At 38.2% G+C, this 13,242-nt stretch overlaps 1 protein-coding gene and 1 long non-coding RNA gene across 2 annotated transcripts in view; one reads left to right on the top strand and one right to left on the bottom strand.

Moving 5' to 3' along the window:
* LOC117512277 (copine-5-like) overlaps window positions 1-13,242 on the top strand; it is a 159,663-nt gene that overhangs the window by 44,459 nt on the left and 101,962 nt on the right. The gene's annotated exons all lie outside the window — the stretch shown is intronic.
* Window positions 3,209-13,242, bottom strand: part of LOC117512280 — a 169,111-nt gene continuing 159,077 nt past the window's right edge. Inside the window, exon 3 of the long non-coding RNA XR_004561262.1 lies at window positions 3,209-3,245. This is a non-coding gene — a long non-coding RNA (uncharacterized LOC117512280). The remainder of the gene's footprint in view (window positions 3,246-13,242) is intronic.

Genomic DNA, 13,242 nt, shown 5'->3' with positions numbered 1-13,242 from the left:
CGCTGCTGTGACTAATGCATGGCTGAAAATCAGTACTGTGATCCCAAAATACAGCAGATTAGATACGGCTGCTCTGAATGCCCGACTCCGTCTCCTCCTGACTCGCACCATGCTTTCTTTTCCTTTCAGTGTTTTTTGATTTTGTTTATGCTTCCCTGAATTTTCCATAAGTGTGGTAACTACATCATGAATATGAATGACGATGATAAAATATGGAGACGATCTAAGGGCTTAATTAAAAGCACGTGACCTGTCACATATGGAAATGTTTCTCAGCAGATCAGTGCCCTACTTTTGGTTTTCTGCCGCTTTGCGACTGATGGCTGTGTGTCCCAGTTCTGTCCCTTTGGTCTCTCTGCAGCTAACACAAATGGACACACAAATGGATACACACACACAGTAAATGTCTTAATCCTTACCTTTATTTATAACTATATGCCTCTCACATTTGCCCTTAAGACTCAGTTAAAAATAGTGAAATAGTTAAGTTCAAATCCCATTTTTCTTTTTTTACATGCATACTTACATTCTTTTCAAAATTCAGTTGTTGTTTTTCTCATATTTTCATGCTCCCAAGAACCCAGATACACTTGTCTATGTTTTGAGTAACCTACATATGAGCACAGGGATATGCAGTACTGGGGCATGGTGTATCCCAGAATGCAGTTCTTACTTAAAACTGGTTCAGGCACAGCTCTGAGGGATGTTTGGGAGGACAGAAGCGCACAGGCAGAAATCACCCTGAACACACATGCGGGGCTTTTAGTGAAATGTTCTGTGCATCCAAGTGAGACCTCGAAATGTGTCAGCATGGGTTAATATTTCTACTAGTTATGCTCATATATATGTGGGTGTTCACATTATTTTGGAGCTGCCAATCACAGCACATTAAAGTTACTGTGAATAATGAACGTGAGCACAGAATGAAGAGTGTCAGCTTTAATTACATCTATATCTGATGAACAGTGTCAGAATTCCAATATTTTCTATGCGTGGCTGGCCATTTTTTAAGGAGCAAAAGTAATTGGACATTTTGTACTGAGCTGTTTCAGTTTCACAGTTTGGAGCTGGTCGCTCAGTGGGGTTAGTGACGAGTTGGGTTAGTGGTGTTAGGGATGACAACACCATTTTTGTGATACAGATACTGGAATCTGCTGATTCCATCTGTTGATTCAAATAAAAATATGATATATATATATATATATATATATATATATATATATATATACACACACACACCTCATCTTAAAACGAGTAATTCATTAGTAAATGTATTTTTCTAGATGTATTTTGCTAACCTGAAATCATCAGCTCAAATTGTGAAACAAATGTTTTATATTCCAAACAGAGTAGAATAGAAGACATGGATCAGATCTGATCTGAAATTTTTTGGTAACCCTAATAAAAAAAAAAGTCCTCATTTACTAATAAATATAATAATAATAGAAGGGAAACTGTTTGATTCTTCTCCTCTCCACATCCATCTTTTCCAAAATATTTCAGCAAGCTCATTAACACAGGTGTGTGAGAGGCAAATAAAGAAAAATGCTTAAAATGGCTGGGGGTGAAGATGGTCCTTGTTGGGGGTCTGGGGGGTGAAGTCCCCCAGAAGCTGAAGGGTTTTAGCCATGTTTATGTTCCCCAGAACCATTTTCTGCAGTGAATTTGCAAGGAGAGCTAGTGAGGCAGCTGCTTATCCAACTCTTTACAAGTTGGACAAAATCTGTCTTCATATGACACCAACTTCTGTGCTGTGTGAGTTTTCTCTCCAAAAATGGAAAGCAGGACTCAAGCCTCAAGCCAGGAGGAAGACTCAAGCCATTGAAATTATCTTGTTTTTAAATAAAAACCTTTGAAGCCCCCAAATCCCCTTCATTTTGTACAACTATGTCATAACAGTCGCTAGTTGTAGAAGCACTTCACAATTTATATTATTACATACAGTATTTTATCATGGCACAATCACATTATAACAGAAGTATATTATTAATGTCTTTAAATGAAAATATAGTCCAAATTTCAAGATGCACATATAACCTTTATTATTAAACATACATAACAGTGCTTGTTTAATTGATTAATGCAAGTGCTATGTGAAAGATTGGCAGGCAAATGTCACCATATTTAATTGTATCAAATGCTTCAAACACTGAACCATTTCAACACAATTGTTTCATTTTGATTCAGTGGTCCAAAACGCTTGGGTTTCTCCATCACTAATAACTATCAATAAAATACTTGAGCGATCACATGTTTTCAGCGCATGTGCACAGATAGACTTACAATCATGAATACTTGCTAAGCAGGACATTAAATAAAGTACGACATGTCCTTTAAATTACCTAGTTTGCAACAAGTTGAAGTCTGTAGCCTACTGTATCAACACACTGATTAGGCTACATCTGTAGTGTCAAGTCAATTTTATTAGACAATAGATTATTGCATTTGTTTGCCTATTTTATTGTCTTACCTTTGTCATCCAAAAAGTGGCTAACTCTGAAACAAGCTTTGGACCTATGATCCAAATCTCTCTCAACTCTTCACGCAGCTGAGGTATCAGCTGCAAGGTTTTCAGCAAATAAACGATCAGAGAATACTGCAGTCAGAACACTATCAGCAGATGTTAACAGCTGTTTCGGGTGTGCACCTTAAACTTCTCTCCTTTCATTAAGAAACAAAGTGATGTGGTCTGGTCTGGTCTAATCTAGTCATCAACAGAAAATTAACGGGAGAAAATGTTATTTTGGCGTGACAGTTCTTACTTGTGCGTGAGAGCGTGAGATCGATGCTGAAAGCGTGACTGTCATGCCAAATGTGTGAGAGTTGGCAACCCTGATTTAATTGAGATACCTTTTGTTCACACACTTTTATGAATATCTGCCCATGCTTTTATTTGTTTGCATGAGATAATAAGGGACATTTCTTTCAGAAGAAAGTACAAACAAAATAATTCCTCATCTAAAATAAGATGTATCAGTGAAGCTGTTGTGTGATAATTTTGCCTTATCTTTAAAATGGTCCTCAAGCCATGAGAGAAATACATCAGCATCATGATATGGCTCAACAATAACCTAGGTCAGATCTGGTAGCCTGCGCTGTGTTATGCATCACCACATCCACCACATAACAGAATCATTGTGGGACCTGGATGGTAACCACCCAGGCAGGCAACCAGTTATGCACACCTCTTGAAAGTAACCATCCACCACCAGGTGAAGCATGGGTGTCCTCTGGGCCATCTCCAGCTGCAGGAATCAGGCACATAGAAACACGACACATGACCAAAATTTTGTAGCTGATGTTCCCTCCCAATGCTAGTGATACTCCTCATTTGAGTCTCTTGAAGTAACTGTTCATCTGACATAAAATCATTCCCCAAGGATCCTCAAATCAAACAAAGTATCAAAGACAACAAGCAGTTACCTTAGGCCACTAGTTGTCCACACAGGTTGACAGGAAGCACTAGGACTCTAACAATGGATCTTTCTCCTGCAAAGGCATCGGCATCACCAAACACCTCTGGTAATAAAAGCTACTTGTATAAAAAAAACAAGTAAAAAAAACAACAAAAAAATACTCCCATCCAAATTTATGGGCAGTTGGCTTAAACATGTATTTTAAACTCCCATGGTGCATTGCAGTACAATGTCCATTGTTTATTGGTTAGCTAAAATCACAAATTTTTCAAAAAAGTATTTGTGCTATCAACTTTCTGTTTTCACAGCGTTCATCCTTGACCTATAATACATAACCACACCAAATGGCAAATGTCAGCTCTCCCCGGCTGCAACATAGCATAAAATGTGAATACTTTTTGGATGCACTGTAATTCCAGTGCTATAGAATTGCCCTATACTGGATGGTACATCTACCAAGAAATTTTTTTCCCTTTTATTTTTTTAAAAATTGTTATGAATTTTTTTTCATGAAGTAAATTCTGATTTGTTGATAAAAGAATGTTTTTGACATTTAAAATGAGCTCTTCTGTTGACCCACAGAGTAAGGGAACAACCAACACTGAAGTTGTAAAAATGTCAAAATTCTTTTTGGAGATAATTAATAAATGGGGGGGGGGGGGGACTAATGTAACCCAGCAGGGTAAATGAAGCAGTACTACTTAATAGTTTTGTTAAAAATCTTATGGTAAAATCTGTGTGGAAGAGGTGCTGAAGACAAACTTTTAATTTAAAAAAGAAAGAAAACCTATCACACCACAGTGGTTCTTTGAAATAAAATCTTGAAGCTGCTCAAGATCTGTGCACAAATAGTTTCTCCTGAGTCATTTCTTTAAAACATCAGAAGAGATTTTTCAGCCAGTGCACTCTCCTTTGTCATTTGTCTCTCTCGCTCCAATGTTTTCTTTGAGACGTAGCAGTCCTTACAGATTACAAATCTCACCCCACTTATCTCGAAGGTATCATCAAAAACATGTGCACTGGCAGAGGACTGAGTATGGAAAGGAGACAGCAGAAAGTTGAGGCTCTTCCTTTTTACTGAGGTGTTCGTGCTCAGTGTGTCCGCAGCCCTGACATATAAAATCCACACTGATGTAAATTAAATGCAACGTTAACTTATCTCATTAATTTAATCAGCGGGTGTGCACCTGAATCCCCTCTAATTAGTAGATAAAGAGCCTCATGGATCGAGCAATTGCCTCAATCACGTTGATTACAAATTGGAACCTTTCAAGAAATATTATATATTTGCCTCTTAAGGAGTTTATCTTTAGCCCTTGTCTTTTTGGTGATTTGGTTCTGATATGGAATCAACAATAGCAGATCTGCATAAAGAAACAGAGACAATAACGAGGACACTTTAAGAATGACATATGTAACACAGTAAGACAAATCATTTTGAGGCTTTGTAGTGCTGTGCACACTAATGGGCCCACTTTGAGGTAATTCTTCATAAACATATCTTCGTAAAGTTCACTGTTAACACACTACGTCAGGATTACAGAGTCACGGCTCTTACCACCTCACACATGAAGGCTTTGTTTTGTGTTTCTTTCTTTGTCAGTAATATTAATAAAAAAGATTAAATTAATAAAATCACTAGATCTTCAGCAAATCCAGTTGAATTTTGAATCTCATCACGATGAATGTCACATTTGAATTTGTTGTTGAACAGCCTCCCTGAATAGGTTCTTATATGTAGTGATCTTTTTCCCCACATTTGTTTTCATCTCTCAAGAACTAACCACTGATATCGATAAAACCTGCCAGCCTTAGATGAAACTTGATAAAAATGATGCAAATTATTGGTTGAAATAAAAGGATTAATAAATGGAATAGTTTTGACCATGTTGAATGTTTCGTCTCCAAAGTAAAGGTCAAATAAGGTTGACGTCCATTTTATTCTATGACATATGACATATGTTACCCTGTAATGTGATAACTAATCATGACAAATGGTGAAAACTATTTTTTAAACCCTATTAACTCAACCAATAAATTGTATCACTTATTACCAAAATTGCAGAAACTTTAACATTGTACCCCAGAACTTCACAATATTCAGTTATACAACCCCTGGCAAAAAATCACCGGCCTCGGAGGATGTTCATTCATTTGTTTAATTTTGTAGAAAAAAAGCAGATCACAGACATGACACAAAACTAAAGTAATTTCAAATGGCAACTTTCTGGTTTTAAGAAACACTATAAGAAATCAGGAAAAAAAAAATTGTGGCAGTCAGTAACGGTTACTTAGACCAAGCAGAGGGAAAAAAAATATGGAATCACTCAATTCTGAGGAAAAAATTATGGAATCATGAACACATCACTAGTATTTTATTGCACCACCTCTGGCTTTTATAACAGCTTGCAGTCTCTGAGGCATGGACTTAATGAGTGACGAACAATACTCTTCATCAATCTGGCTCCAACTTTCTCTGATTGCTGTTGCCAGATCAGCTTTGCAGGTTGGAGCCTTGTCATGGACCATTTTCTTCAACTTCCACCAAAGATTTTCAATTGGATTAAGATCCGGACTATTTGCAGGCCATGATATTGACCCTATGTGTCTTTTTGCAAGGAATGTTTTCACAGTTTTTGCTCTATGGCAAGATGCATTATCATCTTGAAAAATGATTTCATCATCCCCAAACATCCTTTCAATTGATAGGATAAGAAAAGTGTCCAAAATATCAACGTAAACTTGTGCATTTATTGATGATGTAATGACAGCCATCTCCCCAGTGCCTTTGCCTGACATGCAGCCCCATATCATCAATGACTATGTAAATTTACATGTTCTCTTCAGGCAGCCATCTTTATAAATCTCATTGGAACGACACCAAACAAAAGTTCCAGCATCATCACCTTGCCCAGTGCAGATTTGAGATTCATCACTGAATATGACTTTCATCCAGTCATCCACAGTCTACGATTGCTTTTCCTTAGCCCATTGTAACCTTGTTTTTTCTGTTTAGGTGTTAATGATGGCTTTTGTTTAGCTTTTCTGTATGTAAATCCCATTTCCTGTAGGCAGTTTCTTACAGTTCAGTCACAGACGTTGACTCCAGTTTCCTCCCATTCATTCCTCATTTGTTTTGTTGTGCATTTTCGATTTTTGAGACATATTGCTGTAAGTTTTCTGTCTTGATGCTTTGATGTCTTCCTTGGTCTACCAGTATGTTTGCCTTTAACAACCTTTCCATGTTGTTTGTATTTGGTCCAGAGTTTAGACACAGCTGACTGTGAACAACCAACATCTTTTGCAACATTGCGTGATGATTTACCCTCTTTTAAGAGTTTGATAATCCTCTCTTTTGTTTCAATTGACATCTCTCGTGTTGGAGCCATGATTCATGTCAGTCCACTTGGTGCAACAGCTCTCCAAGGTGTGATCACTCCTTTTTAGATGCAGACTAACGAGCAGATCTGATTTGATGCAGGTGTTAGTTTTGGGGATGAAAATTTACAGGGTGATTCCATAATTTATTCCTCAGAATTGAGTGAGTCCATATTTTTTCCCTCTGCTTGGTCTAAAAAAGTAACCATTACTGACTGCCACAATTTTTTTTTCTTGATTTCTTATAGTGTTTCTTAAAGCCAGAAAGTTGCCATTTGAAATGACTGTAGTTTTTTGTCATGTCTGTGATCTGCTTTTTTTCTACAAAATTAAACAATTGAATGAACATCCTCCGAGGCCGGTGATTCCATAATTTTTGCCAGGGGTTGTAATTAGGCCATAGTTTTTGGAATCGTTATGATCAAACAAATGAAGAGGTATATTTTTCAACATGGTTAGAGGATTTTCAGTTTTGACTTCTATAATGCATGAGACTAGTTTCTCCAAACAGGAGGCATCTTGAGGCTGTCTTTACAACAAAGGCCTTTGTACGAAGTATTAAATAAATTTCAGTAAGTGTGTTCAATACGTTTTCCCTGCATCATTCCATTTTATTACACATAACTTTATTTCTGTTCTTATTTGTTTTAGTTTCTTTGCATCTATGGATTACTTGGGTTGTTACCGACATCTGGTGAAATTTTGTGTCAATAGCACCTTTCGAAATACTGAGAAAAATGGTGACATGTTCATTACTTACAACCCAATTCCAGTGAAGTTGGAATGTTGCGTAAAATGTAAATAAAAACAGACTACAATGATTTGCACATCCTCTTCAACCTATATTCAATTGAATACACCACAAAGACAAGATATTTAATGTTCAGACTGATAGACTTTTTTTGTTTTTGTGCAAATATTTGCACATTTTGAAATGGATGCCTGCAACACATTTCAAAAAGGCTGGGACAGTGGTAACAAAAGACTGGGTAAGTTGATGAATGCTCAAAGAACACTTGTTTGGAACATTCCACAGGTGAACAGGTTAATTGGAAACAGGTGAGTGTCATGATTGGGTATAAAAGGAGCATCCCCAAAAGTCTCAGTTGTGCACAAGCAAAGATGGGGTGAGGATCACAGCTTTGTAAAAAAAAAATAGTCCAACAGCATACAGCTGAAAGGTACATCCAGGTTTTGGAGCAACACATGCTGCCATCCAAGCAACATCTTTTTCAGGGACGTCCCTGCTTATTTCAGGAAGACAATGCCAAACCACATTCTGCACGTGTTACAACAGCGTGGCTTCATAGTAAAAGAGTGCAGCTACTAGACTGGCCTGCCTGCAGTCCAGACCTGTCCCCCATTGAAAATGTGTGGCACATCATGAAGCGCAAAATACAACAGAGACCCCGGACTGTTGAACAACTGAAGTCATACATCAAGCAAGAATGGGAATGAATTCCACCTACATAGCTTCAACAATTAGTGTCCTCAGTTCCCAAACACTTATTGATTGTTGTTAGAAGGAAAGGTGATGTAACACAGTGGTAAACATACCACTGTCCCAGCTTTTTTGAAATGTGTTGCAGGCATCTATTTCAAAATGAGTAAATATTTGCACAAAAACAATAAAGTTCATAAGTTTGAATATTAAATATCTTGTCTGTGGTGTATTCAATTGAATTTAGGTTGAAGCGGATTTGCAAATCACTGTATTCTGTTTTTATTTACATTTTACACAATGCCCCAACTTTATTGGAATTGGGGTTGTACGTAAGTATTCACAGCCTTTCTTTAATACTTTGTTGATGCACCTTTGGCAGCAATTACAACCTCATTTCTTCTTGAATATGATGCCACAAGCCTGTCGCATCTTTGGGCAGTTTTGTCCATTCCTCTTTGCAGCACCTCTCAAACTCCATTTGGTTGGATGGAGGGCATGTCAGTGCGCAGCCATTTTCAGATCTCTCAAGATGTTCCATCAGATTCAGCTCTGGGCTCTGGCTGGGCCACTCAAGCACATTCACAGAGTTGTCCTAAAGCCATTCTTGTCATACACTGGTTCTGTGCTTAGGGCCATTGTCCTGCTGAAAGATGAACCGCCGCCGCAGTCTGAGGTCAAGAGCGCTCTGGAACAGGTTCTGTACATTGTACATCTCTGTACATTGCTGCATTCATCTTTCCCTCAATTCTGACTAGTCTCCCAGTTTCTGCGGCTGAAAAACATCCACCACAGCATGATGCTGCCACCACCATGCTTCACTGTAGGGATGGTGCCTGGTTTCCTCCAAACATGATGCCTGGCATCCACACCAAAGAGTTCAATCTTTGTCTCATCAGACCAGAGAATTTTAGTTCTCATGGTCTGAGAGTCCTTCAGGTGCCTTTTGACAAACTCTGGGCAGGCTGCCATGTGCCTTTTACTAAAGAGTGGCTTCTGTCTGGCCACCCTACCATACAGGCCTGAGTGTTGGATTGCTGCAGAGATGGTTGACCTTCTTGGAGGTTCTCCTCACTCCACACAGGAATACTGGAGCTCTGACAAAGTCACCATCGAGTTCTCTGTCACTTTGCTGAGGCCCTTCTCCCCTGATCACTCAGCTTAGATGGGTGACCAGCTCTAGGAAGAGTCCAGGTGGAGCCGAACTTCTTCCATTTACAGATGATGGAGGCCACTGTGCTCATTGGGACCTTCAAAACAGCAGAAATGTTTCTGTACCCTTCCCCAGATTTGTGCCTCAACACAATCCTGTCTCGGAGGTCTACAGACAATTCCTTTGACTTCATGCTTTGTTTGTGCTCTGACATGCACTGTCAACAGCGAGACCTCACATGTAGACAGGTGTGTGTCTTTCCAAATCATGTTCAATCAACTGAATTTACCCCAGGTGGACTCCAATTAAGCTGTAGAAATGTCTCAAGGATGATCAGTGGATGAACTGAATTTTGAGCTTCATGGCAAAGGCTGGTAACATGTTCTTAATTTTCTTATTTTTAATACATTTCCAAAATAAATAAATAAATAAATTTTTTTGCACATAGTCATTATGTGGTATTTCCCATGAGGAAAAAAATAATGAATTTCAATCATTTTGGAATAAAGCTGTAACATAACAAAATGTGTAAAAAGTGCAGCACTATGAATACTTTCCGGACGCACTGTACAACACAACTGATCTCATGACTGTTTTGTAGACTTCCCCTTCACTCTTGCGGATATCCTTGCACAAATCACTTCTGCCACCTTTTTTATGCACTCCATCCCACCTTCATTCTCTTCTTCACCTTTCTACCACACTCTCCATTACTTTGGACAGCTGACCTCAAGTGTTTAAACTCATTTGCTTTCACCACCTCTACTCTTTGCAATCACACTATTTCTCCATGCTCCCTCTCATTCATTGCACCCACGTCCTCTGGTGGAGGTGGGTGTTGTGTGAGTGACCGTGTACTTCCCTTTGTAACAAATAGTGACACTTTGTCAGAACATTTTGCCATCACTGTAGGCTTTCAGAATATGGCCTTCAGCAGCTGTGAAGCAGAACTGTGTGATTGACAGGAGTTGAAACACGTCAAACTTTTTGGGGATGTCAAATCGTACTTAGCTTTCAGTCAAAATCAACAAGCAATCAAACAAGTCAAATGTCATTACACATTACACTTTCACAGATAGCCAGTGGTGGCTTTACACTGAATTACTCCCCAGACGAGATCCCTTCCGAGCCCCCCCCAAAAGAAAACACCAAATTTTGCATAAACAGCCATTTTATTATTATTTTATTATTATTTTTAATATTTTAGAAGTGAGCCTGAAATTGCAATTGAAATTGACATGGCAAGGCCACAGGCTACAATATAACTCTTATACTAAACATTCATGAATTGCAAATTTCTATGAACATGCCCTTACATGCTGAATGTCTGGTTGCTGGCTTGAATTCTATGCTTGGCACACTTTTATTTATGAGAGATTAAACTATGCTTTGTCACCAAATAGAGTTGTCACAAATGGAAAATCTTTGAAACTACATATGGTAGTTTGGGCCCTGTAATTAGCCAACCGAATGAAAATTCAGTTGGCTAATTACAGGGATCAGTGTTCACCCAAATAATACATATAAATAAAGTCATTCTTCTATTGAAGCATGTGTTAATTTTACATTTATTTTACAATTATTTAATTTACCTGTAACTCAGCTTCAGCCAAATTTACCTCACGTCACATAAATAATTTACAATTATTATTGTTATTATTATTAGTGCATCCCTGTGACAAAGTCCAGCTTATGCCATTTAGCAGTGTGTAAAATAATAATTTTAAAAAGCCTGACAATTTCTCTGACCATTTTGAATCCAATTTTATGGTGAAATTTGATCTTGTGTTTCTTGAGTTAAAACCAAATTCAAACATGTTACACCACCAATTAACATTAGCCCTTCATTCATGACATAGACGCCGTAATCATACAGAGAAATGATGGTTGCAGACCTTTATCCTTTGATCATTTTTCCTCTTCTTCATTTCTTTTTTCCTAAATTGGGCACCTGATGGCTTTGACCATTTTCTGTCCATCTCCATTTATTTGGCACCTGGCATTCAACAGATCTCCCCCTCCCACTCACAACCAGAAGTCAAGACTAAACCAATTCAGCTGGTTGACCACATAATCGTTATGTATCACCTATTTTTATTCGCCATTTCACAAAATTCAGAAAAAAAAAAACGTGCAGGAATTCCACATACATTGACAACCACCCTGGTGCAGAAAAAACAGAGGGACTTGTTTCTCCACAACAAGGAAATAAAGTATTTTCAGATGTCATTTATCAAAATCAGGAGGCTTTATGTGGATACGTGTTCATCAGGATGTGATGACGAATCCAACTGAAATGAATGGGTAAGACTTTATATTTACTCTGTTGAAACATGAGGACTGCAGCTTTCAGCCAGTCAATGGCCAGCATTAATGGACATATTTCGACTTATGAATAAGTTACAAGAAACGTGTGTCAACTATTGCACAGCGTATGTCCTGCATGTGTGGGATGTATGCGGCATACGTTGGCATACTTTGAAAATTTTCAGCATGCCCAAAATTTTTTGAGGTGCTTGCCGTATTACATCATATATTATCGTGTTTCAGTGTGCTTCAACGCGCTGTTAACTTACACAGAACTTACCCATAACATGTTAGACCTACGCCAGCGTATGCCAGCATTTTTTAATACGGTCAGCATACGCTGGCTAAATCGTCAAGGTGTGACATGGGTATTAAGTGCTCATGCCCACGGTACCGCCCCATAAATACCACCCCTGGGGCTGCCTGGTTCTCCCATACCAAAAACTGCTACTGCAGATAACTGATTCTTTCCAGCTTATGTTATCTACAGTCTCAACGTGCGTTGTACCTGATGAAGTGTTGCAGTTTAACACCTCAGAATGAGAACTTGTCTCTGCACAACTTGAAATTAATGATGTTGCAGGCTGTTGTTCATATCTTTGACACATACACTAACCCAACTGTTCTAATGTATTCTTTTTGCACAGCTGCTATCTTACACACATTTATAATGGCACCATCTGTGGTAGCTTGAAGATTTGTTACACTGCAGCAAAGATATCACATCACTTTGACAAATCTCTGCAATTGTGCATAATCTAATAATGTATCAAGGAAAAAATAGGAGGGATATTGCATTTATCAGATTCTCCATTTGGAACAGATTGCTTGACAGGCAGACGAGGGAAATAAACAAGATGATGTATGCTTGGAGTGGAAGATTGAACAATGAGCACAGTGAGAATGATTAAGTAAAAACTGCAATGTCCAAATCAAGAGCGACACAACACAAGACTGTATTGTGAGAGCTGAGTGAAGAGAACGTGACTCTGAAGTTTCTGCTTTTGATGCATTAAATCATCCTCACAAACTTTTGTCTCATGTGAAATCATGAAAGACTTCATAGTTGACGAACGTTTGTGAAGTGAGGTCAAGTTGATTTGTGCAAACCTTAATAAGTGTTACTCTCACAGGAGGCTTCACAAAACACATAATATGCAAATGAATCACACTCTGTAACTCTAAACCATCATTTGGGGATTAGAATAAATTTGACCAAAGCCTCATTAGGAACAAAGAAAATATTCCCACCAAAGGGGCAGTCAAACCGATGATCTGTGCTGAAAGTGGGCCAATAAATAGTGTTTACTCTAATTTTAATACGTACGGTGTTTTATTTGGCCCACAGCATTCAGTGAACTCACAACAGATAATATACTTTTGAAATTGTTCTTCTTTGTGATCATAATAAACTTTGATATTTTTTCCTGTTGGTAGGTTATTCTTGGTTGTTTCTGATCAGCTCCAAGTTACAAAATATTAAATTGAATTCAGATATAGTTACCAGTACCCAGCTGACTTTGTGTATTTGCAGTAAATATGCAGGT

Source organism: Thalassophryne amazonica, chromosome 6, assembly GCF_902500255.1.
Source record: "Thalassophryne amazonica chromosome 6, fThaAma1.1, whole genome shotgun sequence".
Classification (NCBI taxonomy): domain Eukaryota; kingdom Metazoa; phylum Chordata; class Actinopteri; order Batrachoidiformes; family Batrachoididae; genus Thalassophryne; species Thalassophryne amazonica.
Note: the sequence above shows the minus strand (reverse complement) of the source record. Positions and strands in the feature narration are given on the sequence as shown.